Source organism: Triticum aestivum, chromosome 4D (assembly GCF_018294505.1).
Source record: "Triticum aestivum cultivar Chinese Spring chromosome 4D, IWGSC CS RefSeq v2.1, whole genome shotgun sequence".
Taxonomy (NCBI): Eukaryota; Viridiplantae; Streptophyta; class Magnoliopsida; order Poales; family Poaceae; genus Triticum; species Triticum aestivum.
Window position 1 is genome coordinate 487,355,557 of NC_057805.1, and position 27,413 is coordinate 487,382,969.

Here is a 27,413-nt window from a genome sequence, read left to right on the forward strand (position 1 = left end):
CACGGGAAGTCCACGAGGCACAGGGGCGCGCCCTATGAGGCTGGGCGCGCCCTCCACCCTCGTGGGCCCCACGGGCTTCCCCTCCGGTAACTCTTCATTCTAGTATTTTTATATTTTCCAAAAAAATTCTCCGTTGATTTTCATCGCATTCCGAGAACTTTTATTTCTGCACAAAAACACCACCACGGTAGTTCTGCTGAAAACAGCGTCAGTCCGGGTTAGTTCTAATCAAATCATACCAAAATCATATAAACTATTGTAAACATGGCATGAATACTTCATAAATTTTAGATACGTTGGAGACGTATCACTTCCCCCGCCCCCACCGTGCCGGAGAGGCTCTACCCTGCCGGCGTCTAAGTAGAGAACACCCTTAGGGTGTGGGCGATCTCAAGTTGGAGGGGCGCAAGGGAGTTAATGGAGTTCTTCCTTTCGGCTGGCTACCGCCACCACCCTCGTGGCTCTCCAAGGATGTTCCATGTTGAGGAGGTCAATCACAATGGCGTTGTGGTTGCGCTCCTTGCTACATTCACCAACCCCTTCGACGTCGTCCACCTTCTCGGTAGAGTGTTTTGCTGTGGGTGTGAGTTTATTGCTTTCACGACCCACAACATCTTCACCTACTTCAACAACATCTTCCCCACCAGCAATGGCATGCACACCCTCCCGTACCCCATCGACAACCAGGAGTGAAGGGCGCCCAGAGGAGCGAGGTGGCGTTCGCCCGGAGGAGGAGAAGGAGAAGAAACCGTTTGGTGCCCCCAATCTATCTATCTATCATATTAGTATTTTAAGTTGCAACCGTTTATGTTTGTGTGCTACTATTATTAAGTTGTAAGGCTATCCTATATATGTCGTGGATGTTGGGGAACGTAGTAATTTCAAAAAAATTCCTACGCACACGCAAGATCATGGTGATGCATAGCAACGAGAGGGGAGAGTGTTGTCCACGTACCCTCGTAGACCGACAGCGGCAGCGTTATCACAACGCGGTTGATGTAGTCGTACGTCTTCACGATCCGACCGATCAAGTACCAAACGTACGGCACCTCCGAGTTCTACACACGTTCAGCTCGATGACGTCCCTCGAACTCCGATCCAGCCGAGTGTTGAGGGAGAGTTTCGTCAGCACGACGGCGTGGTGACGATGATGATGTTCCACCGACGCAGGGTTTCGCCTAAGCTCCGCAACGGTATTATCGAGGTGTAATATGGTGGAGGGGGGCACCGCACACGGCTAAGAGATCTCAAAGATCAATTGTTGTGTCTCCGGGGTGCCCCCCTTCCCCCGTATATAAAGGAGCAAGGGGGAGGCAGCCGGCCAAGGGGAGAGGCGCGCCATAGGGGGGAGTCCTACTCCCACCGGGAGTAGGACTCCTCCTTTCCTTGTGGGAGTAGGAGAAGGGAAGGGGGAAGGAGAAAGAAGGAAGGGTGCGCCCCCCTTCCCTAGTCCAATTCGGACCAGACCATGGGCAGGGGTGCGGCCACCTTTTGAGGCCTTTCTCTCCTTTCCCGTATGGCCCATTAAGGCCCAATACGAATTCCCGTAACTCTCCGGTACTCCGAAAAATACCCGAATCACTCGGAACCTTTCCGAAGTCCGAATATAGTCGTCCAATATATCGATTTTTACGTCTCGACCATTTCGAGACTCCTCGTCATATCCCCGATCTCATCCGGGACTCCGAACTCCTTCGGTACATCAAAACTCACTAAAACTGTCATCGTAACGTTAAGCGTGCGGACCCTTCGGGTTCGAGAACTATGTAGACATGACCAAGACACCTCTCCGGTCAATAACCAATAGTGGGACCTGGATGCCCATATTGGCTCCCACATATTCTACGAAGATCTTTATCGGTCAGACCGCATAACAACATACGTTGTTCCCTTTGTCACCGGTATGTTACTTGCCCGAGATTTGATTGTCGGTATCTCGATACCTAGTTCAATCTCGTTACCGGGAAGTCTCTTTACTCGTACCGTAATACATCATCCCGCAACTAACTCATTAGTCACAATGCTTGCAAGGCTTATAGTGATGTGCATTACCGAGTGGGCCCAGAGATACCTCTCTGACAATCGGAGTGACAAATCCTAATCTCGAAATACGCCAACCCAACAAGTACCTTTGGAGACACCTGTAGAGCACCTTTATAATCACCCATTTACGTTATGACGTTTGGTAGCACACAAAGTGTTCCTCCGGTAAACGGGAGTTGCATAATCTCATAGTCATAGGAACATGTATAAGTCATGAAGAAAGCAATAGCAACATACTAAACGATCGGGTGCTAAGCTAACGGAATGGGTCAAGTCAATCACGTCATTCTCCTAATGAGGTGATCCCGTTAATCAAATGACAACTCATGTCTATGGCTAGGAAACATAACCATCTTTGATTAACGAGCTACTCAAGTAGAGGCATACTAGTGACACTCTGTTTGTCTATGTATTCACACATGTATTATGTTTCCGGTTAATACAATTCTAGCATGAATAATAAACATTTATCATGATATAAGGAAATAAATAATAACTTTATTATTGACTCTAGGGCATATTTCCTTCAGTCTCCCACTTGCACTAGAGTCAATAATCTAGTTCACATCGCCATGTGATTTAACATCAATAGTTCACATCACCATGTGATTAACACCCATAGTTCGCATCGTCATGTGACCAACACCCAAAGGGTTTACTAGAGTCAGTAATCTAGTTCACATCGCTATGTGATTAACACCCAAAGAGTACTAAGGTGTGATCATGTTTTGCTTGTGAGATAATTTTAGTCAACGGGTCTGTCACATTCAGATCCGTAAGTATTTTGTAAATTTCAATGTCTACAATGCTCTGCACGGAGCTACTCTAGCTAATTGCTCCCACTTTCAATATGTATCTAGACCGAGACTTAGAGTCATCTAGATTAGTGTCAAAACTTGCATCGACGTAACCCTTTACGACGAACCTTTTGTCACTTCCATAATCGAGAAACATATCCTTCTTCCACTAAGGATAATTTTGACCGCTGTCGAGTGATCTACTCCTAGATCACTATTGTACTCCCTTGCCAAAATCAGTGTAGGGTATACAATAGATCTGGTACACAGCATGGCATACTTTATAGAACCTATGGCCAAGGCATAGGGAATGACTTTCATTCTCTTTCTATCTTCTGCCGTGGTCGGGCATTGAGTCTTACTCAATTTCACACCTTGTAACACAGGCAAGAACTCTTTCTTTGACTGTTCTATTTGGAACTACTTCAAAATCTTGTTAAGGTAGGTACTCATTGAAAAAACTTATCAAGCGTCTTGATCTATCTCTATAGATCTTGATGCTCAATATGTAAGCATCTTCACCGAGGTCTTTCTTTGAAAAAACAACTTTCAAACACTCCTTTATGCTTTGCAGAATAATTCTACATTATTTCCGATCAACAATATGTCATTCACATATACTTATCAGAAATGCTGTAGTGCTCCCACTCACTTTCTTGTAAATACAGGCTTCACCGCAAGTCTGTATAAAACTATATTCTTTGATCAACTTATCAAAGCGTATATTCCAACTCCGAGATACTTGCACCAGTCCATAGATGGATCGCTGGAGCTTGCATATTTTGTTAGCACCTTTAGGATTGACAAAACCTTCTGGTTGCATCATATACAACTCTTCTTTAATAAATCCATTAAGGAATGCAGTTTTGTTTATCCATTTGCCAGATTTCATAAAATGCGGCAATTGCTAACATGATTCGGACAGACTTAAGCATAGATACGGGTGAGAAACTCTCATCGTAGTCAACACCTTAAACTTGTCGAAAACTTTTTGCGACAATTCTAGCTTTGTAGATAGTAACACTACTATCAGCGTCCGTCTTCCTCTTGAAGATCCATTTAATCTCAATGGCTCGCCGATCATTGGGCAAGTCAATCAAAGTCCATACTTTGTTCTCATACATGGATCTCATCTCAAATTTCATGGCCTCAAGCCATTTTGCGGAATCTGGGCTCACCATCGCTTCTTCATAGTTCGTAGGTTCGTCATGGTCTAGTAACATAACCTCCAGAACAGGATTACCGTACCACTCTGGTGCAGATCTTACTCTGGTTGACCTACGAGGTTCAGTAATACCTTGATCTGAAGTTCCATGATCATCATCATTAACTTCCTCACTAATTGGTGTAGGAGTCACAGGAACAGATTTCTGTGATGAACTACTTTCCAATAAGGGAGCAGGTACAATCACCTCATCAAGTTCTACTTTCCTCCCACTCACTTCTTTCGAGAGAAACTCCTTCTCTAGAAAGGATCCATACTTAGCAACGAATGTCTTGCCTTCGGATCTGTGATAGAAGGTGTACCCAACTGTCTCCTTTGGGTATCCTATGAAGACACATTTCTCCAATTTGGGTTTGAGCTTATCAGGATGAAACTTTTTCACATAAGCATCGCAACCCCAAACTTTAAGAAACGACAACTTTGGTTTCTTGCCAAACCATAGTTAATAAGGCGTCGTCTCAACGGATTTTGATGGTGCCCTATTTAACGTGAATGCAGCCGTCTCTAAAGCATAACCCCAAAACGATAGCGGTAAATCAGTAAGAGACATCATAGATCACACCATATCTAGTAAAGTGCGATTACGACGTTCGGACACACCATTACGCTGTGGTGTTCCGGGTGGCGTGAGTTGCGAAACTATTCCGCATTGTTTCAAATGTAGACCAAACTCGTAACTCAAATATTCTCCTCCACGATCTGATCGTAGAAACTTTATTTTCTTGTTACGATGATTTTCAACTTCACTCTGAAATTCTTTGAACTTTTCAAATGTTTTAGACTTATCTTTCATTAAGAAGATATACCCATATCTGCTTAAATCATCTGTGAAGGTGAGAAAATAATGATATCCGCCACGAGCCTCAACATTCATCGGACCAAATACATCTGTATGTATGATTTCCAACAAATCTGTTGCTCTCTCCATAGTTCCGGAGAACGGCGTTTCAGTCATCTTGCCCATGAGGCACGGTTCGCATGTATCAAGTGAATCATAATCAAGTGATTCCAAAATCCCATCAGTATGGAGTTTCTTCATGCGCTTTACACCAATATGACCTAAACGGCAGTGCCACAAATAAGTTGCACTATCATTATTAACTTTGCATCTTTTGGTTTCAATATTATGAATATGTGCATCACTACGATCGAGATCCAACAAACCATTTTCGTTGGTGTGTATGACCATAGAAGGTTTTTATTCATGTAAACAGAACAACAATTGTTCTCTAACTTAAATTAATAACCGTATTGCAATAAACATGATCAAATCATATTCATGCTCAACGCCAACACCAAATAACACTTATTTAGTTTCAACACTAATCCCGAAAGTATAGGGCGTGTGCGATGATGATCATATCAATCTTGGAACTACTTCCAACACACATCGTCACCTCGCCTTTTACTAGTCTCTATTTATTCTGCAACTCCCGTTTCGAGTTACTACTCTTAGCAACTGAACCAGTATCAAATACCGAGGGGTTGCTATAAACACTAGTAAAGTACACATCAATAACATTTATATCCAATATACCTTTGTTCACTTTGCCATCCTTCTTATCCACCAAATACTTGGGGTAGTTCCGCTTCAAGTGACCAGTCCCTTTGCAGTAGAAGCACTTAGTCTCAGGCTTAGGACCAGACCTAGGCTTCTTCACTTGAGCAGCAACTTGCTTGCTGTTCTTCTTGAAGTTCTCCTTCTTCCCTTTGCCCTTTTCTTGAAACTAGTGGTCTCGTCAACCATCAACACTTGATGTTTTTCTTGATTTCTACCTTCGTCGATTTCAGCATCACGAAGAGCTCGGGAATTACTTTCGTCGTCCCTTGCATACTATAGTTCATCACGAAGTTCTACTAACTTGGTGATGGTGACTAGAGAATTCTGTCAATCACTATTTTATCTGGAAGATTTAACTCCCACTTGATTCAAGCGATTGTAATACCCAGACAATCTGAGCACATGCTCACTAGTTGAGCGATTCTCCTCCATCTTTTAGCTATAGAACTTGTTGGAGACTTCATATCTCTCAACTCGGGTATTTGCTTGAAATATTAACTTCAACTCCTGGAACATCTCATATGGTCCATGACGTTCAAAACGTCTTTGAAGTCCCGATTCTAAGCCGTTAAGCATGGTGCACTAAACTATCAAGTAGTCATCATATTGAGCTAGCCAAACGTTCATAACGTCTGCATCTGCTGCTGCAATAGGTCTGTCACCTAGCGGTGCATCAAGGACATAATTTTTCTATGGAGCAATGAGGATAATCCTCAGATCACGGATCCAATCCGCATCTTTGCTACTAACATCTTTCAACATAATTTTTCTCTAGGAACATATCAAAAATAAACACAGGGAAGCAACAACGCGAGCTATTGATCTATAACATAATTTGCAAAATACTATCAGGACTAAGTTCATGATAAATTCAAGTTCAATTAATCATATTACTTAAGAACTCCCACTTAGATAGACATCCCTCTAATCCTCTAAGTGATCACGTGATGCATATCAACTAAACCATGTCCGATCATCACGTGAGATGGAGTAGTTTCAATGGTGAACATCACTATGTTGATCATATCTACTATATGATTCACGCTCGACCTTTTGGTCTCCATGTTCCGAGGCCATATCTGTTATATGCTAGGCTCGTCAAGTTTAACCTGAGTATTCCGCGTGTGCAACTGTTTTGCACCCGTTGTATTTGAACGTAGAGCCTATCACACCCGATCATCACGTGGTGTCTCAGCACGAAGAACTTTCGCAATGGTGCATACTCAGGGAGAACACTTATACTTTGATAATTTAGTGAAGGATCATCTTATAATGCTACCGTCAAAACAAAGCAAGATAAGATGCATAAAGGATTAACATCACATGCAATCAATATAAGTGATATGATATGGCCATCATCATCTTGTGCTTGTGATCTCCATCTCTGAAGCACCGTGCTTGTGATCTCCATCTCCGAAGCACCGTCATGATCGCCATCGTCACCGGCGCGACACCTTAATCTCCATCGTAGCATCGTTGTCGTCTCGTCAATCTTATGCTTCTACGACTATCGCTACCGCTTAGTGATAAAGTAAAGCATTACATGGCGATTGCATTGCGTACAATAAAACGACAACCATATGGCTCCTGCCAGTTGCCGATAACTCGGTTACAAAACATGATCATCTCATACAACAAATTATATCACATCATGTCTTGACCATTTCACATCACAACATGCCCTGCAAAAACAAGTTAGATGTCCTCTACTTTGTTGTTGCAAGTTTTAGGTGGCTGCTACGGGCTTAGAAAGAACCGTTCTTACCTACGCATTAAAACCACAACGATAGTTTGTCAAGTTGGTGTTGTTTTAACCTTCGCAAGGACCGGGCGTAGCCACACTCGGTTCAACTAAAGTGAGAGAGACAGACACCCGCCAGTCACCTTTAAGCAACGAGTGCTCCCAACGGTGAAACCAGTCTCGCGTAAGCGTACGCGTAATGTCGGTCCGGGCCGCTTCATCTCACAATACCGCCGAACCAAAGTATGACATGCTGGTAAGCAGTATGACTTATATCGCCCATAACTCACTTGTGTTCTACTCGTGCATAGCATGAACGCATAAAACCAGGCTCGGATACCACTGTTAGGGAACGTAGTAATTTCAAAAAAAATTCCTACGCACACACAAGATCATGGTGATGCATAGCAACGAGAGGGGAGAGTGTTGTCTACGTACCCTCGTAGACCGACAGCGGAAGCGTTATCACAACGCGGTTGATGTAGTCGTACGTCTTCACGATCCGACCGATCAAGTACCGAACGCACGGCACCTCCGAGTTCTACACACGTTCAGCTCGATGACGTCCCTCGAACTCCGATCCAGCCGAGTGTTGAGGGAAAGTTTCGTCAGCACGACGGCGTGGTGACGATGATGATGTTCCACCGACACAGGGCTTCGCCTAAGCTCCGCAACGGTATTATCGAGGTGTAATATGTTGGAGGGGGGCACCGCACACGGCTAAGAGATCTCAAGGATGAATTGTTGTGTCTCTGGGGTGCCCCCCTGCCCCCGTATATAAAGGAGCAAGGGGGAGGCAGCCGGCCAAGGGGAGAGGCGCGCCATAGGGGGGAGTCCTACTCCCACCGGGAGTAGGACTCCTCCTTTCCTTGTGGGAGTAGGAGAAGGGAAGGGGGAAGGAGAAAGAAGGAAGGGTGCGCCCCCCTTCCCTAGTCCAATTCGGACCAGACCATGGGGAGGGGTGCGGCCACCTTTTGAGGCCTTTCTCTCCTTTCCCGTATGACCCATTAAGGCCCAATACGAATTCCCGTAACTCTCCGGTACTCCGAAAAATAGCCGAATCACTCGGAACCTTTCCGAAGTCCGAATATAGTCGTCCAATATATCGATTTTTACGTCTCGACTATTTCGAGACTCCTCGTCATATCCCCGATCTCATCCGGGACTCCGAACTCCTTCGGTACATCAAAACTCAATAAAATTGTCATCGTAACGTTAAGCGTGCGGACCCTACGGGTTCGAGAACTATGTAGACATGACCGAGACACGTCTCCGGTCAATAACCAATAGCGGGACCTGGATGCCCATATTGGCTCCCACATATTCTACGAAGATCTTTATCGGTCAGACCGCATAACAACATACGTTGTTCCCTTTGTCACCGGTATGTTACTTGCCCGAGATTTGATCGTCGGTATCTCGATACCTAGTTCAATCTCGTTACCGGCAAGTCTCTTTACTCGTTCCGTAATACATCATCCCGCAACTAACTCATTAGTCACAATGCTTGCAAGGCTTATAGTGATGTGCATTACCGAGTGGGCCCAGAGATACCTCTCCGACAATGGGAGTGACAAATCCTAATCTCGAAATACGCCAACCCAACAAATACCTTTAGAGACACCTGTAGAGCACCTTTATAATCACCCATTTACATTGTGACGTTTGGTAGCACACAAAGTGTTCCTCCGGTAAACGGGAGTTGCATAATCTCATAGTCATAGGAACATGTATAAGTCATGAAGAAAGCAATAGCAACATACTAAACGATCGGGTGCTAAGCTAACGGAATGGGTCAAGTCAATCACGTCATTCTCCTAATGAGGTGATCCCGTTAATCAAATGACAACTCATGTCTATGGCTAGGAAACATAACCATCTTTGATTAACGAGCTAGTCAAGTAGAGGCATACTAGTGACACTCTGTTTGTCTATGTATTCACACATGTATTATGTTTCCGGTTAATACAATTCTAGCATGAATAATAATCATTTATCATGATATAAGGAAATAAATAATAACTTTATTATTGCCTCTAGGGCATATTTCCTTCAGTGGAACTATGGGTTGTTATGTTCATGCAACTATATTGATGTTGGTTTTCGTGCTACCATATATATTGTTGTTTCGTGCTATTATTTGTGGGTTGCTATGGGTTGTTTCGTGTTATTATTTGTGTGTTGCTATGAGTTGCTACACCACATTCACCACACACACCATCTTCACAATGTTGGCCAAATCATGGGTCATGGCCCAAACCATGGACATGCAAGTAGGACATGCAAACCCACCATGGACATGCAACTAATTTAGTTCATGCGGGAGCGACTACAATAGAAAAAGGGCCACAGGTGCAAAAATAGAAAAAAGGAACATGATCTGTCGGGTTATAGATCGACGGTACAAATTATGGAGTGTGGGATCTGTACTCACAGTTACCTAACTTTTGCAAAAAGGTCCTGACAATTCTGATTGATTTGTGCACACGGGTCACCCCTCTCCCCCATCGCCCTATCTCTTGCACACAGTGGCGGCGGGACGCCGTCGACTTGCGCAGCCCATTCCCGGTACTCCGGCTCGCAAGTCATCTGGATCAGCCTCCCTCACACCCACGACGTTGCTCTCCACATCAACCCAGAAGCCGCCGTCCCAGCAGCCACTGCCAAGGTCCACTCAACCGGGGCACCACCTGGCCTTCACCGCGCCGGACTATGGCGGGTTTGTGGCCGGCCGGAAGACCCATAGCACAGACGTGCCCGAGAGGGCGCAGCCTGACGGCCGCACATGCCAGGTCTTCTTCCTCGACCCCGATGGTGAGGGATTTGTTCTCGGGTGATGCTTAATGTTCGTTGGATTCCTATTTTATGAACAGTATTTACAGTTATAATTGTAAATTGAACTTGCTATCTCGGTGATTTCTCTATTCTTGGTCTATACGTCCCAGGATCTAGCAGTGGCATGTTGATTAGTAGTTGTGGTATTGTATATTGCTACTCGCTGATGGCAAGTTTGGTGTATCGATGCTAGGCTCCTTTCCAATCAGCTGAAGCCATGGATTTTTTCTCTATGTTTTGGTTTTGTACTAATTATAGTGTTGCTTGGCTTTCCTGCTTTCGTTTGGCACTGTATCCGATACCTTCTGAGCTTGCCCAGTCCAGGGGTTACTCTAAACTTGATCTAGTATTAGACTGAAACACTTTTTGAGTTCTTTAGATGTTTCTTTCTTTCTCTGTAGCAAGAGATCGAAGTGGGGAGCACTATTTTCTTCAAAACAATATTGTGATAATATATCTGAAAACACAAGGAAAGAAATATTAATCACTGCACAAGCTTGATATGCTTATACTAGATTTTCGAGCAGTTTTGTAAATTGAGATCTCATCCTCTTCTCGGAACACCGGAACAAACTAATCTCATCTACCTATTAAATTACCTGCATGTGAAGTGGTTGTATGCATAGAACTGAAATTCGTTAGACTTGCAATAGGTGCCACTTCACTGATTTCTGATAGTTCACTATCTATTTGTCCAATAATGTCATTGAAACTAAAATCATGATAGTTTTGGTTTAGTGAAACAATTGTATTAGCTTTTTGGTCGTACTCATTCGGCTTTTATGACACTACGTTTGTAAAAAGAACAGTTGCAACTTTTTTACCTTTTGTATGTAGAAAAGAAGACTCTCTTCTTGTGTATCTTTTTAATTTGCAACATGAACATTGCAAATCTTGGAATTGGGGCTGATTTTCTCAATTTCTGTTGTGCGTATGCTGGATAGATTGAAGCTCGTCGACTAGTAGTACAAAGTTTGATCTCCGCTATTTTGTTGCTGCATCTTGAACTGAAATGGAGGGAAGTAGTGAGACATCGCCTTTAGGAGAGCCCATAATTGCAAAATTTGTACGAACACTATCAGGTGAGAAGACGCAGTCCAAAAAAGCAAGAATATATTTTCATTACCTAATTTTCCGTTAATCCCTTCTTTGATGTTTTTGCTTAATATTTGTTTGCAGCTGTGGAATCTGTCAATAGTGTTCAAAATCAAGATTTCAGCGATGCTACCTCGTTTGCAGAGATAATTCTCCAATGGTTCTCATTGATGGTGCGAGTACACCAAAAAAGAAACAAGCTTGCTCACAATATTGTTCTTCTCAAACCCATGACTTCTTTTGAGTGATTAAATTGTCCAAGTGGCTTCTCTGTCCAGCATAAAAACATTTAGGTTGTGTTTTGGGATTAATTTTTCTCTAATTTTCCTTCCATGTCGTATGTGCGACAAGCAATCAAATTGTATTGTTTATACTCATATTACCACAAAATCATCATTTCTTTCTTAACATTAAGGAAATGTTAAGTCACAAGATATAATTAGCAGGAAATGACCATTGGAGGGAGTAAATGGCTTACTGTTTTAACCTACTTGCGCTTGATTTGGGATAGACCTTCGGTTGCTAACCAGCCATTGAGCCATAAAACTTATAATGTAATATCAATAAATCAGTATAGCCGGTCGTAAGCTGTTTGCGTTACGCAAGTCTTCTTGGGATGATGAGCTATGTAAATTGATATAAATGATCAATTATTGTCAAGCTGTGAATATATTTTGCTGTATGATATTGTTTTCATTTTCTCTTCACTGGTCTGACATGTGCCTTTGTGCTGCAGCATGAAGTTTTTTGCTGAGTGGTGTCTCTCCCAGAATGGCTTACTGTTTTGACCTACTTGCTAATCAATTATTGTCAAGCTGTGAATCATGTTTGCTGAGTGGTGTCTCTCCCAGAACAAGAAGCTTGATGAGCAAGAAGTAGTAGAACTGGAGGGAAATGCTAGAGCTTATCGTTTTAAATAGCAATGCCTATTGAGTGATGATCATATTAGTCCTTAATACTTTGTCTTGCTGGCCATGTACTAAAAATAGTGCTACCATGTCTCATCAAGATATGTATGCTTGTGATATGCTCAATCTGGGATTGCCAGTCTGATGTTTAGTTATGCTTCAAAGGGTGGCTTAATTTGATCTATGTACTCACATATTTGTGATACATATTGACATACTTTGCACTGACAATCGTATTCAGCTTCTTTTTGCATAATTAGTGATGTAGTACAAGCCACGAAAAATGTTGGGGAACGTAGTAATTTCAAAAAAAATTCCTACGCACACACAAGATCATGGTGATGCATAGCAACGAGAGGGTGGAGTGTTGTCTACGTACCCTCGTAGACCGACAGCGGAAGCGTTATCACAACGCAGTTGATGTAGTCGTACGTCTTCACGATCCGACCGATCAAGTACCGAACGCACGGCACCTCCGAGTTCTACACACGTTCAGCTCGATGACGTCCCTCGAACTCCGATCCAGCCGAGTCTTGAGGGAGAGTTTCGTCAGCACGACGGCGTGGTGACGATGATGATGTTCCACCGACACAGGGCTTCGCCTAAGCTCCGCAACAGTATTATCGAGGTGTAATATGTTGGAGGGGGGCACCGCACACGGCTAAGAGATCTCAAGGATCAATTGTTGTGTCTCTGGGGTGCCCCCCTGCCCCTGTATATAAAGGAGCAAGGGGGAGGCAGCCGGCCAAGGGGAGAGGCGCGCCATAGGGGGGAGTCCTACTCCCACCGGGAGTAGGACTCCTCCTTTCCTTGTGGGAATAGGAGAAGGGAAGGGGGAAGGAGAAAGAAGGAAGGGTGCGCCCCCCTTCCCTAGTCCAATTCGGACCAGACCATGGGGAGGGGTGCAGCCACCTTTTGAGGCCTTTCTCTCCTTTCCCGTATGGCCCATTAAGGCCCAATACGAATTCCCGTAACTCTCCGGTACTCCGAAAAATACCCGAATCACTCGGAACCTTTCTGAAGTCCGAATATAGTCATCCAATATATCGATATTTACGTCTCGGCCATTTTGAGACTCCTTGTCATATCCCCGATCTCATCCGGGACTCCGAACTCCTTCGGTACATCAAAACTCAATAAAACTGTCATCGTAACGTTTAAGCGTGCGGACCCTACGGGTTCGAGAACTATGTAGACATGACCGAGACACGTCTCCGGTCAATAACCAATAGCGGGACCTGGATGCCCATATTGGCTCCCACATATTCTACGAAGATCTTTATCGGTCAGACCGCATAACAACATACGTTGTTCCCTTTGTCACCGGTATGTTACTTGCCCGAGATTTGATCGTCGGTATCTCGATACCTAGTTCAATCTCGTTACCGGCAAGTCTCTTTACTCGTTCCGTAACACATCATCCCGCAACTAACTCATTAGTCACAATGCTTGCAAGGCTTATAGTGATGTGCATTACCGAGTGGGCCCAGAGATACCTCTCCGACAATCGGAGTGACAGATCCTAATCTCGAAATACGGCAACCCAACAAGTACCTTTGGAGACACCTGTAGAGCACCTTTATAATCACCCATTTACGTTGTGACGTTTGGTAGCACACAAAGTGTTCCTCCGGTAAACGGGAGTTGCATAATCTCATAGTCATAGGAACATGTATAAGTCATGAAGAAAGCAATAGCAACATACTAAACGATCGAGTGCTAAGCTAACGGAATGGGTCAAGTCAATCACGTCATTCTCCTAATGAGGTGATCCTGTTAATCAAATGACAACTCATGTCTATGGCTAGGAAACATAACCATCTTTGATTAACGAGCTAGTCAAGTAGAGGCATACTAGTGACACTCTGTTTGTCTATGTATTCACACATGTATTATGTTTCCGGTTAATACAATTCTAGCATGAATAATAAACATTTATCATGATATAAGGAAATAAATAATAACTTTATTATTGACTCTAGGGCATATTTCCTTCAGTCTCCCACTTACACTAGAGTCAATAATCTAGTTCACATCGCCATGTGATTTAACATCAATAGTTCACATCACCATGTGATTAACACCCATAGTTCGCATCGTCATGTGACCAACACCCAAAGGGTTTACTAGAGTCAGTAATCTAGTTCACATCGCTATGTGATTAACACCCAAAGAGTACTAAGGTGTGATCATGTTTTGCTTGTGAGATAATTTTAGTCAACGGGTCTGTCACATTCAGATCCGTAAGTATTTTGTAAATTTCAATGTCTACAATGCTCTGCACGGAGCTACTCTAGCTAATTGCTCCCACTTTCAATATGTATCTAGACCGAGACTTAGAGTCATCTAGATTTAGTGTCAAAACTTACATCGACGTAACCCTTTACGACGAACCTTTTGTCACTTCCATAATCGAGAAACATATCCTTATTCCACTAAGGATAATTTTGACCGCTGTTCAGTGATCTACTCCTAGATCACTATTGTACTCCCTTGCCAAAATCAGTGTAGGGTATACAATAGACCTGGTACACAGCATGGCATACTTTATAGAACCTATGGCCAAGGCATAGGGAATGACTTTCATCCTTTTTCTATCTTCTGCCGTGGTCAGGTTTTGAGTCTTACTCAATTTCACACCTTGTAACACAAGCAAGAAACTCTTTCTTTGACTGTTCCATTTTGAACCACTTCAAAATCTTGTTAAGGTATGTACTCATTGAAAAAACTTATCAAGCGTCTTGATCTATCTCTATAGATCTTGATGCTCAATATGTAAGCAGCTTCACTGAGGTCTTTCTTTGAAAAACTCCTTTCAAACACTCCTTTATGCTTTGCAGAATAATTCTACATTATTTCCGATCAACAATATGTCATTCACATATACTTATCAGAAATGTTGTAGTGCTCCCACTCACTTTCTTGTAAATACAGGCTTCACCGCAAGTCTGTATAAAACTATATCCTTTGATCAACTTATCAAAGCGTATATTCCAACTCTGAGATGCTTGCATATTTTGTTAGCACTTTTAGGATTGACAAAACCTCCTGGTTGCATCATATACAACTCTTCTTTAATAAATCCATTAAGGAATGCAGTTTTGTTTATCCATTTGCCATATTTCATAAAATGCGGCAATTGCTAACATGATTCGGACAGACTTGAGCATCGCTACGGGTGAGAAGGTCTCATCGTAGTCAATCCCTTGAACTTGTCGAAAACCTTTCGCAACAAGTCGAGCTTTATAGACAGTAACATTACCATCAACGTCAGCCTTCTTCTTGAAGATCCATTTATTTTCAATGGCTTGCCGATCATTGGGCAAGTCAACCAAAGTCCATACTTTGTTCTCATATATGGATCTCATCTCAGATTTCGTGGCTTCAAGCCATATTTGCGGAATCTGGGCTCACCATCGCTTCTTCATAGTTCGTAGGTTCGTCATGGTCTAGTAACATAACCTCCAGAACAGGATTACCGTACCACTCTGGTGCGGATCTTACTCTGGTTTACCTACGAGGTTTGGTAGTAACTTGATCTGAACTTACATGATCATCATAATTAACTTCCTCACTAATTGGTGTAGGAGTCACAGGAACAGATTTCTGTGATGAGCTACTTTCCAATAAGGGAGCAGGTACAGTTACCTCATCAAGTTTTACTTTCCTCCCACTCACTTCTTTCGAGAGAAACTCCTTCTCTAGAAAGGATCCATTCTTAGCAATGAATGTCTTGCCTTCGGATCTGTGATAGAAGGTGTACCCAACTGTCTCCTTTGGGTATCCTATGAAGACACATTTCTCCGATTTGGGTTTGAGCTTATCAGGATGAAACCTTTTCACATAAGCATCGCAACCCCAAACTTTTAAGAAACGACAACTTTGGTTTCTTGCTAAACCTCAGTTCATAAGATGTCGTCTCAACGGATTTAGATGGTACCCTATTTAACGTGAATGCAGCTGTCTCTAATGCATAACCCCAAAACGATAGTGGTAGATCGGTAAGAGACATCATATATCGCACCATACCTAATAAAGTACGATTACGACGTTCGGACACACCATTACACCGTGGTGTTCCAGGTGGCGTGAGTAGTGAAACTATTTCACATTGTTTTAACTGAAGGCCAAACTCGTAACTCAAATACTCTTCTCTACGATCAGATCATAGAAACTTTATTTTCTTGTCACGATAATTTTCCACTTCACTCTGAAATTCTTTGAACTTTTCAAATGTTTCAGACTTATGTTTCATCAAGTAGATATACCCATATCTGCTTAAATCATCTGTGAAGGTGAGAAAATAGCGATATCCGCCACGAGCCTCAACATTCATCGGACCACATACATCTGTATGTATGATTTCCAACAAATCTGTTGCTCTCTCCATAGTTCCGGAGAACGGTGTTTTAGTCATCTTGCCCATGAGGCACGGTTCGCAAGTACCAAGTGATTCATAATCAAGTGGTTCCAAAAGTCCATCAGTATGGAGATTTTTCATGCGCTTTACACCGATATGACCTAAACGGCAGTGCCACAAATAAGTTGCACTGTCATTATTAACTTTGCATCTTTTGGCTTCAATATTATGAATATGTGTATCACTACGATCGAGATCCAACAAACCATTTTATTGGGTGTATGACCATAGAAGGTTTTATTCATGTAAACAGAACAACAATTATTCTTTTATTTAAATGAATAACCGTATTGCAACAAACATGATCAAATCATATTGATGCTCAACGCAAACACCAAATAACACTTATTTAGTTTCAACACTAATCCCGAAAGTATAGGGAGTGTGCGATGATGATCATATCAATCTTGGAACTACTTCCAACACACATCGTCACCTCGTCTTTTACTAGTCTCTGTTTATTCTGCAACTCCCGTTTCGAGTTACTACTCTTAGCAACTGAACCAGTATCAATTACCGAGGGGTTGCTATAAACACTAGTAAAGTACACATCAATAATCTGTATATCAAATATACCTTTGTTCACTTTGCCATCCTTCTTATCCACCAAATAGTTGGGGTAGTTCCGCTTCCAGTGACCAGTCCCTTTGCAGTAGAAGCACTTAGTCTCAGGCTTAGGACCAGACTTAGGCTTCTTCACTTGAGCAGCAACTTGCTTGTCGTTCTTTTTGAAGTTCCCCTTCTTCCCTTTGCCCTTTTCTTGAAACTAGTGGTCTCATCAACCATCAACACTTGATGTTTTTCTTGATTTTTACCTTCGTTGATTTCAGCATCACGAAGAGCTCGGGACTTACTTTCGTCATCCCTTGCATACTATAGTTCATCACGAAGTTCTACTAACTTGGTGATGGTGACTAGAGAATTTTGTCAATCACTATTTTATCTGGAAGATTAACTCTCACTTGATTCAAGCGATTGTAGTACCCAGACAATCTGAGCACATGCTCACTAGTTGAGCGATTCTCCTCCATCTTTTAGCTATAGAACTTGTTGGAGACTTCATATCTCTCAACTCGGGTATTTGCTTGAAATATTAACTTCAACTCCTGGAACATCTCATATGGTCCATGACGTTCAAAACGTCTTTGAAGTCCCGATTCTAAGCCGTTAAGCATGGTGCACTAAACTATCAAGTAGTCATCATATTGAGCTAGCCAAACGTTCATAACGTCTGCATCTGCTCCTGCAATAGGTCTGTCACCTAGCGGTGCATCAAGGACATAATTTTTCTGTGCAGCAATGAGGATAATCCTCAGATCACGGATCCAATCCGCATCTTTGCTACTAACAGCTTTCAACATAATTTTCTCTAGGAACATATCAAAAATAAAACAGGGAAGCAACAACGCGAGCTATTGATCTACAACATAATTTGCAAAATACTATCAGGACTAAGTTCATGATAAATTTAAGTTCAGTTAATCATATTACTTAAGAACTCCCACTTAGATAGGCATCCCTCTAATCCTCTAAGTGATCACGTGATCCATATCAACTAAACCATGTCCGATCATCACGTGAGATGGAGTAGTTTCAATGGTGAACATCACTATGTTGATCATATCTACTATATGATTCACGCTCGACCTTTCGGTCTCCGTGTTCCGAGGCCATATCTGTTATATGCTAGGCTCGTCAAGTTTAACCTGAGTATTCCGCGTGTGCAACTGTTTTGCACCCGTTGTATTTGAACGTAGAGCCTATCACACCCGATCATCACGTGGTGTCTCAGCACGAAGAACTTTCGCAACGGTGCATACTCAGGGAGAACACTTATACTTTGATAATTTAGTGAAGGATCATCTTATAATGCTACCGTCAAACAAAGCAAGATAAGATGCATAAAGGATTAACATCACATGCAATCAATATAAGTGATATGATATGGCCATCATCATCTTGTGCTTATGATCTCCATCTCCGAAGCACCGTGCTTGTGATCTCCATCTCCGAAGCACCGTCATGATCACCATCGTCACCGGCGCGACACCTTGATCTCCATCGTAGCATCGTTGTCGTCTCGTCAATCTTATGCTTCTACGACTATCGCTACCGCTTAGTGATAAAGTAAAGCATTACATGGCGATTGCATTGCGTACAATAAAACGACAACCATATGGCTCCTGCCAGTTGCCGATAACTCGGTTACAAAACATGATCATCTCATACAACAAATTATATCACATCATGTCTTGACCATTTCACATCACAACATGCCCTGCAAAAACAAGTTAGACGTCCTCTACTTTGTTGTTGCAAGTTTTAGGTGGCTGCTACGGGCTTAGAAAGAACCGTTCTTACCTACGCATTAAAACCACAACGATAGTTTGTCAAGTTGGTGTTGTTTTAACCTTCGCAAGGACCGGGCGTAGCCACACTCGGTTCAACTAAAGTGAGAGAGACAGACACCCGCCAGTCACCTTTAAGCAACGAGTGCTCCCAACGGTGAAACCAGTCTCGCGTAAGCGTACGCGTAATGTCGGTCCGGGCCGCTTCATCTCACAATACCGCCGAACCAAAGTATGACATGCTGGTAAGCAGTATGACTTATATCGCCCATAACTCACTTGTGTTCTACTCGTGCATAGCATCAACGCATAAAACCAGGCTCGGATACCACTGTTGGGGAACGTAGTAATTTCAAAAAAAAATTCCTACGCACACACAAGATCATGGTGATGCATAGCAACGAGAGGGGAGAGTGTTGTCTACGTACCCTCGTAGACCGACAGCGGAAGCGTTATCACAACGCGGTTGATGTAGTCGTACGTCTTCACGATCCGACCGATCAAGTACCGAACGCACGGCACCTCCGAGTTCTACACACGTTCAGCTCGATGACGTCCCTCGAACTCCGATCCAGCCGAGTGTTGAGGGAAAGTTTCGTCAGCACGACGGCGTGGTGACGATGATGATGTTCCACCGACACAGGGCTTCGCCTAAGCTCCGCAACGGTATTATCGAGGTGTAATATGTTGGAGGGGGGCACCGCACACGGCTAAGAGATCTCAAGGATGAATTGTTGTGTCTCTGGGGTGCCCCCCTGCCCCCGTATATAAAGGAGCAAGCGGGAGGCAGCCGGCCAAGGGGAGAGGCGCGCCATAGGGGGGAGTCCTACTCCCACCGGGAGTAGGACTCCTCCTTTCCTTGTGGGAGTAGGAGAAGGGAAGGGGGAAGGAGAAAGAAGGAAGGGTGCGCCCCCCTTCCCTAGTCCAATTCGGACCAGACCATGGGGAGGGGTGCGGCCACCTTTTGAGGCCTTTCTCTCCTTTCCCGTATGGCCCATTAAGGCCCAATACGAATTCCCGTAACTCTCCGGTACTCCGAAAAATACCCGAATCACTCGGAACCTTTCCGAAGTCCGAATATAGTCGTCCAATATATCGAATTTTACGTCTCGACCATTTCGAGACTCCTCGTCATATCCCCGATCTCATCCGGGACTCCGAACTCCTTCGGTACATCAAAACTCAATAAAATTGTCATCGTAACGTTAAGCGTGCGGACCCTACGGGTTCGAGAACTATGTAGACATGACCGAGACACGTCTCCGGTCAATAACCAATAGCGGGACCTGGATGCCCATATTGGCTCCCACATATTCTACGAAGATCTTTATCGGTCAGACCGCATAACAACATACGTTGTTCCCTTTGTCACCGGTATGTTACTTGCCCGAGATTTGATCGTCGGTATCTCGATACCTAGTTCAATCTCGTTACCGGCAAGTCTCTTTACTCGTTCCGTAACACATCATCCCGCAACTAACTCATTAGTCACAATGCTTGCAAGGCTTATAGTAATATGCATTACCGAGTGGGCCCAGAGATACCTCTCCGACAATCGGAGTGACAAATCCTAATCTCGAAATACGCCAACCCAACAAGTACCTTTGGAGACACCTGTAGAGCACCTTTATAATCACCCATTTACGTTGTGACGTTTGGTAGCACACAAAGTGTTCCTCCGGTAAACGGGAGTTGCATAATCTCATAGTCATAGGAACATGTATAAGTCATGAAGAAAGCAATAGCAACATACTAAACGATCGAGTGATAAGCTAACGGAATGGGTCAAGTCAATCACGTCATTCTCCTAATGAGGTGATCCCGTTAATCAAATGACAACTCATGTCTATGGCTAGGAAACATAACCATCTTTGATTAACGAGCTAGTCAAGTAGAGGCATACTGGTGACACTCTGTTTGTCTATGTATTCACACATGTATTATGTTTCCGGTTAATACAATTCTAGCATGAATAATAAACATTTATCATGATATAAGGAAATATATAATACTTTATTATTGCCTCTAGGGCATATTTCCTTCAAAAAATGCACTGAAATATGCATTGTTTTGATGAAGTAGATACGTGCAAAGATTTTAAGCAGTATAACTAATAGGACATGGGGCTTCATTAGTGCAGAATCCATAAGGGTCGGTGGACAAAATGAATGAAGAGGGAGATGAAATACTTGAGGTGGTTGCTGCAAATGTTCTATTTTATAACTAGTTATTAGTAGGGGGTTTTCGTAAAATGTACATTAAGTGGCTGAGATCCATCCACCTGAATCTGTGCCATCTACCTATGATCCAATGGCCTAGGTTCCTTTTTCTATTTTTGCACCTGTAGCCCTTTTTCTATTGTAGTCGCTCCCAGTTCATGCAAGCATGCAACTCCTTTAGTTCATGGAACAGTAGACATGCATAAAAACAATCATAAAACAATAGTGGACAAGCAACAAATATGTAAAGCAAAAAAAAAACAAGTTACAACACATACATGTGTTCATGCAGCCATGCACGAATGGATCTATCTATCCTCCTTAAAAAATGATTCAATTAATTTAATGTATCAAAAAAGACTTTTTGATACATTAAATTAATTGAATCATTTTAAGGAGGATACATGCATTAAATTTAGTGCATGGAATTTAGTGTATCAAAAAATGATCCATCACAAAATTTAGTGCACGAATGGATCTATCTATCAAAAAGTTGTTTTATCGATTTACATTGTGTATCAAAAAATGATCCATCACAAAAATTAGTGCACGACCTACACGGGTGCACCAAGCGGGTGGGCTTGTTTTCTATTTGGCCTGCTTTTTCTCACAGTCCTCCATGAAGAAAAATTTGGCCAAAGTAAAAACAAGTAACATTTTATTTGCCGAAGTTAGAGGTTTATTTGCGGAAGCAACATTTTATTTAAAGGTTTAATCAAAGTATTTTTCTCTAAACATGGGTGCCTCTATGCTATTAAAAAGGGCTGGTGCCCCTACGCGGGTGGGTTGGTCTCTATTTGGGCTGGTTATTTTCTCATGGCCCAACATCTATTCGGCTGCCCAATTTTGTTTTTTACTAGAAACTGAATTTGGGTGTGCACTCTGTTAACTGAAGAACAAAACCAGAGCATGAACACTGAATAATTTTTCAAATTGCTGCTTCATTTCAGATACATGAACTTGGCATGGCGCAGATATCATATCCTCTACCCTGACAGGCCTAAATGCCCATTCTAATGACGAATGAACAACAAATAAAACAAAAACAGAGCAATGATACAACAATAGAACGCCCCTGCCATGATATTTGCTTGCTTCTGCAATCGATCATCTGCATTAGATGTTTCTTGATATTCTTCAGTTCCTCGGTCACTTCAGACTCCGCGTGCAGTTCAGCATTGCGCGCATACATCGCCATCGGCACGACTCTACCCGCCCCTCCGCCCGAGCTCCCCAAATTCTCCACAGCAATCGGCGACACCCCGCCCAAATTGAGCTCCCAGGTTGCGGCCCCGCTCGAATCAATGTAGCCCTCAAACTGAATCCTGTCAATATAATCATCAATCCACTCGAAATGGGTACATTTCTTCAGGATCTGAAAACAACAACATGAACCCTAAATCCCAAATTCGAGGAGAAAAAACAAAATATGGAGAAATCAGAGCAAATGACAGCGAAAGAACGGGCTAAGAACTGAGGTCTAACCTTGCCATTCCTTCCTGCCATTGGTCTGCTCAAGCATTTCACAAATTCCCACCCAAGATTGCCATTCTCATCCGTCTTACTGACCAACCGTTTAAGAGGCTCTGGGCGTGGGCAGTCAGGGCACCTTGTGAGCAGCACTGGACCATATTGTCGTCATTTTGAGTGCGTGACGGAGGAGGTAGACATCTGCGCTAGGTCGTCGGAGAAGAGAAAGATTGGGGAAAGGGGAAGCAATGGGCGGCGCCGGGCGGACGGGCACGGGCGCTCGTCTCTTCTAGCTGCGAGGAGGTAGGTCCCGTGCTTACGTGGAAAAGTGGTGGGTCCCGTGCTTATGTGGATAAGTGATGGGTCCAGCCCCTAACAGCTAACAAGGGCATCAGTTGAGTTTAAGAGCCATGCTGTGCGTGGGCTATTTTTTTTTGCGAGAAAACTTTCAATCTATTCATCTTCTATCATAGCAGTACAACGAACACTAGAAATAATAAAAAATACATCCAAATTTGTAGAACGCCTAGCGACGACTACAATCACTGAAGCGAGCCGAAGGTGCGCCGCCGTCATCACCCCTCCCTCGCCGAAGTCGGGCACAACTTGTTGTATTAGACAGTCGGGAAGTCGTCGTGCTAAGCCCCCATAGGACCAGCGCACCAGAACAACAATCGCCGCTGATGAAGAATAACATAGATCGAAAGGATCCAACCTGAAGACACACGAACATAGACAAACCACAACCAAATCCGAGCAAATCCACCGAGGATAGATCCGCCGGATACACACCCCCACACGGCCACCAACGATGGTAGACGCACCACCGGAATGGGGACTAGGCGGGGAGACCTTTATTCCATCTTCAGAGAGCCGCCGCCGTCTCGTCTTCCCAAGTAGGACACAAACCCTAACAAATCTCGAAGAAACAACTAACAACGGAGCCCTCCCGCCGGTCCTTGCCAGGATCCACCGCGCTCACATGGCCCTAGGGCCACCGGAGACGAGGCGGACCTGCGGCGGAGCCGGCGAGAGGCACCAACCCTAGCTTTTCTTGGAGGAGGAGGCGACGGCCGGAAAGAGGAGCACGATCTGTTTTGTTACATGTGCGTGGGTTATTTACTCTCTCAAAAGTGTCACACGACAGCCATTCAGTCGAACAACGTCTCACCCATTCCAATTCCCACGAAATGTGTCGCACAGGAGCTATAAGCCCGGCCTCATGAGTCTATCGCCACGGGCAGCGGCAGCTCACAACAACACACACAAGGACCGCACATCGTGAGCGGGCATACGTGCAGCGCCCACGGGCTCACGGGCGCCGGGGCAGATTGGATGAGGTGTCCCCGTGTGAGGGCGCACGGCGTGCTGGATCCGCAGCTAGTTTTGCACCGGAAAACAGTGGTGCATGGTGACCGCAGCGGCACGATGATTTCACGGTCGTCGTTGGAGATGTCCTCAGAGGTCACCCTGTAAAACTAAGTAACCTTTTTGTATTTCTAGCAAAACTAGGCAGCTAGCTAGGCGTGTGGCCGTGTCAGTGAGCCAGGCCAGCTGGTCGGCTGGCTACCGATCGAAATGGTCCCCGATGCGCTGGCGACGCAACCGGCCGCCGCGAATACGAGCGAGCTCGATCGGTTTAATCATGCCGCCGCTGGATCACGTGCGCGCACGTACTTGGTCGATTATAGTATGCTGGACACATTCATCCTTGGTCGTCCGGATCAGCTATCGGATCAGATGTGATCGATCGGAGGAATCGAATGAAAATAATGCAAACAAAATCGTAAGAGCAACTCCAACGGGCCGACCCAAACGGACGGCGATTTCGTCCGCTTTTTGTCCGTTTGGGTCGGCCGCCCGCCCGGCGTCCGCCCTGTTTTTCATATGGGTCGGCAGCGCGCCCAACGCGCCGACCCATATGTGCAGGCGTGGCCGGCTGGCCGCCCAATTTTACATTGAGTTGCATTCAACATATTGTGAAATGAAAATTTAACAAGCAAAATAGTTTAGCCGCCCAAATAAATAGTATAGTTTTACATGCCAAATACAAATAAAAATGTTTCACATAGTTTTGTAAACGAATAAAAGAAGATACATCTATTGGTTGCCAACATGAGTCCACATATGCTCAACCAAATCATTTTGCAGTTGCACGTGAGTTTCCCAATCACGCATGTCTTCATGAAACTGAGTGAACTGCTCAAATGTTGACGCTACTCCATGCTCAGACACAACATTCTCACCCTGAAACTGAAAGCCTTGATCGTACAGACGTTCCGGGCGCTCGTCTACTACGATCATATTGTGCATGATCACACAAGCAGTCATCACCTCCCATAGTTTCTGCGTGCTCCAAGTATTAGCAGGATACCGAACGACGCCCCATCGAGATTGCAAAACACCAAAGGCACGCTCGACATCCTTTCTAGCACTCTCTTGCTCTTGGGCAAATGTTTTCCTTTTCTCTCCGACAGGGTTGGGTATTGTCTTTACAATAGTGGTCCACTGAGGATAGATACCGTCACCCAAATAGTACCCTTTGTCGTAGTTGTGGCCGTTGACAGCAAAGTTCACCGGTGGGCTGTTGCCTTCGGCAAGCTTAGCAAACACCGGCGAGCGCTGAAGCACGTTGATATCATTGTGTGATCCAGCCATGCCAAAGAAAGAGTGCCAGATCCAGAGATCTTGAGACGCCACGGCCTCTAGTATGATAGTGCAAGCCCTGACATGTCCCTTATACTGCCCTTGCCAGGCAGAAGGGCGGTTCTTCCACTCCCAGTGCATGCAGTCTATGCTGCCAAGCATCCCCGGGAAGCCCCTGCTAGCATTCATCGCCAACAAACGGACTGTATCTTCAGCTGTCGGCTCTCTCAAGTATTCAGGGCCAAACACAGCAATCACAGCCTTGCAGAACTTATACAGGGACTCTAGGCATGTAGACTCGCTGATACGGACGTACTCGTCAATGAGATCACCGGGCACTCCGTATGCAAGCATTCGGATGGCGGCAGTGCATTTCTGATAAGAGGAGAAACCAATCTTGCCGACGGCATCCTCTTTGCACTCGAAGTAGTCATCATAGCCGACCACTCCCTCTCTAATACGGTTGAAAACATGCCTACTCATACGGAACCGGCGGCGGAATTTGTGATGTTTGAACAACGGGTTTGTTGTATCAAAATAGTCCTTCCAGAGAAGGAAATGCCCGCTCTCTCGGTTACGATTCAACGCCGGAAGGTGGCCCGGAATGGAGCCACGGAACAATGGCCGCTGGTTGTTGAGGTGGTGATGGACCAACACGGCAGCCAATATCTCCTCCTTGTCGTCGGACGACGAATCGTCGGAGTCGCAAATGAAATTGTGGAAAAAGAACTCGTCGGCGGAGTCCATTTTCGTACCTTGGCAAACTGTCGAACAGCTTGCGGGCATCGAAGAAGGAGACGGCCGGCGAGGGGAGACGTGGCGCCCACAGAACAGCTAGCTGCCCTGCCGGCGTCCGACGAGTGTGACGGCGTCGAGCGAGCGTGCCGGTCATATGTGGCGGGGGCGGCGAGGCGTCTTCTTGGTCGCGGGCGGCTGGGCGGTGGGGGAATCGGCGGCGGGAACCAGTTTGCTCCCCGGCGGCAAAACGGCGGCGGCGGGTGACTGGGGGCAGGGCGGCGTTGCGGCAGCTGGAAGAGTTGCCTACAAAAATGGGCGGCGGCGTCGGTGACGGAGGAGGCGGGGGCGAGGGTTGCTTGTTGGCCGGGGGGAGGGGAGGTCAATGTGTCACAGACCAGCGGGCCCGGGGACAGGAGTAGGCGAGCGCGCGCGTCCGTCGCGTGTCCGCGCCGACGCAAATCAGGCTAAAAAATGGGCCGGGAATGGGTCGCCCGCGGACGAAAAACGGACGCGCGTCCGTTTGGGTCGGCACGTTGGGCCGCCTTTTCTGTCCGCGCCGACCCAAACGGACGGCCGCGGACGAAATGGATCGCCCCATTAGAGTTACTCTAATCTATAATTTATTATCGGGGTTGCTAGTTCTCATCTAGACACACCCATTTACATGACTCAGACATGCACGCAATACATATTTTCACACAACTCAGATCTGTACGTACGTGCAAGCATCGATCATGACATCATGTCTCCCACCACCTGACCTGATGATCACATACGGCCGGACGCAGCCTGGTGAATGCATGGATCCCCGCTACGTGCTCACGGCGCTCACGGGCACGGCTAAGCTAGCTTCCAGCACGGGACAAGTTGGAGGTGTCACCATGTCGGGGCGCAGGGCCGTAGCCTACGCGCGCCGGCGCCGTGTCCGCCGACGGTTGCCAAATACAGCTGCGCAACGTCGTGGCTGCGTGTGCCGTGCGTACACGGATACCGCGCGGTTTTGCCCACCAAACAGCGGCGCCCGTTGTCCCGTAGTGGGTAGTAACTTAGATTAGCCTAACATGCATAGTCTAAGTTACTATCTCTACAATGGCGAATAACATATGTGTGGTGTCATGCAACACTTCATTTATTAGGTTATAGACTCATCTTCCTTGGTATGTGTGATGTTACTCATAGTAGTAGTAACTAGCTACTATGTTACTACAAGCCTCTCTTTCTTCATTAATTGCTTGCCACATCATCTATTTTATCTAGATATGTGTGGTGTTACCATCTATGTTACTCTCACAGTGGGTAGTTAGGATGATGGGGCGTTCCCGGCCGGCGTCAAGCAGCCAGAAGAGATGTTGGGTCGGCGGTCGGCG

General features: G+C 44.8%; 1 long non-coding RNA gene across 1 annotated transcript; it reads left to right on the forward strand.

Moving 5' to 3' along the window:
- Positions 1-9,899: 9,899 nt before the first annotated feature.
- LOC123098911 (uncharacterized) lies at positions 9,900-12,333 on the forward strand. Its single transcript, XR_006448029.1, has 4 exons — positions 9,900-10,181; positions 11,147-11,284; positions 11,382-11,590; positions 12,034-12,333. It is a non-coding gene; the product is annotated as an uncharacterized lncRNA (long non-coding RNA).
- Positions 12,334-27,413: the final 15,080 nt, after the last annotated feature.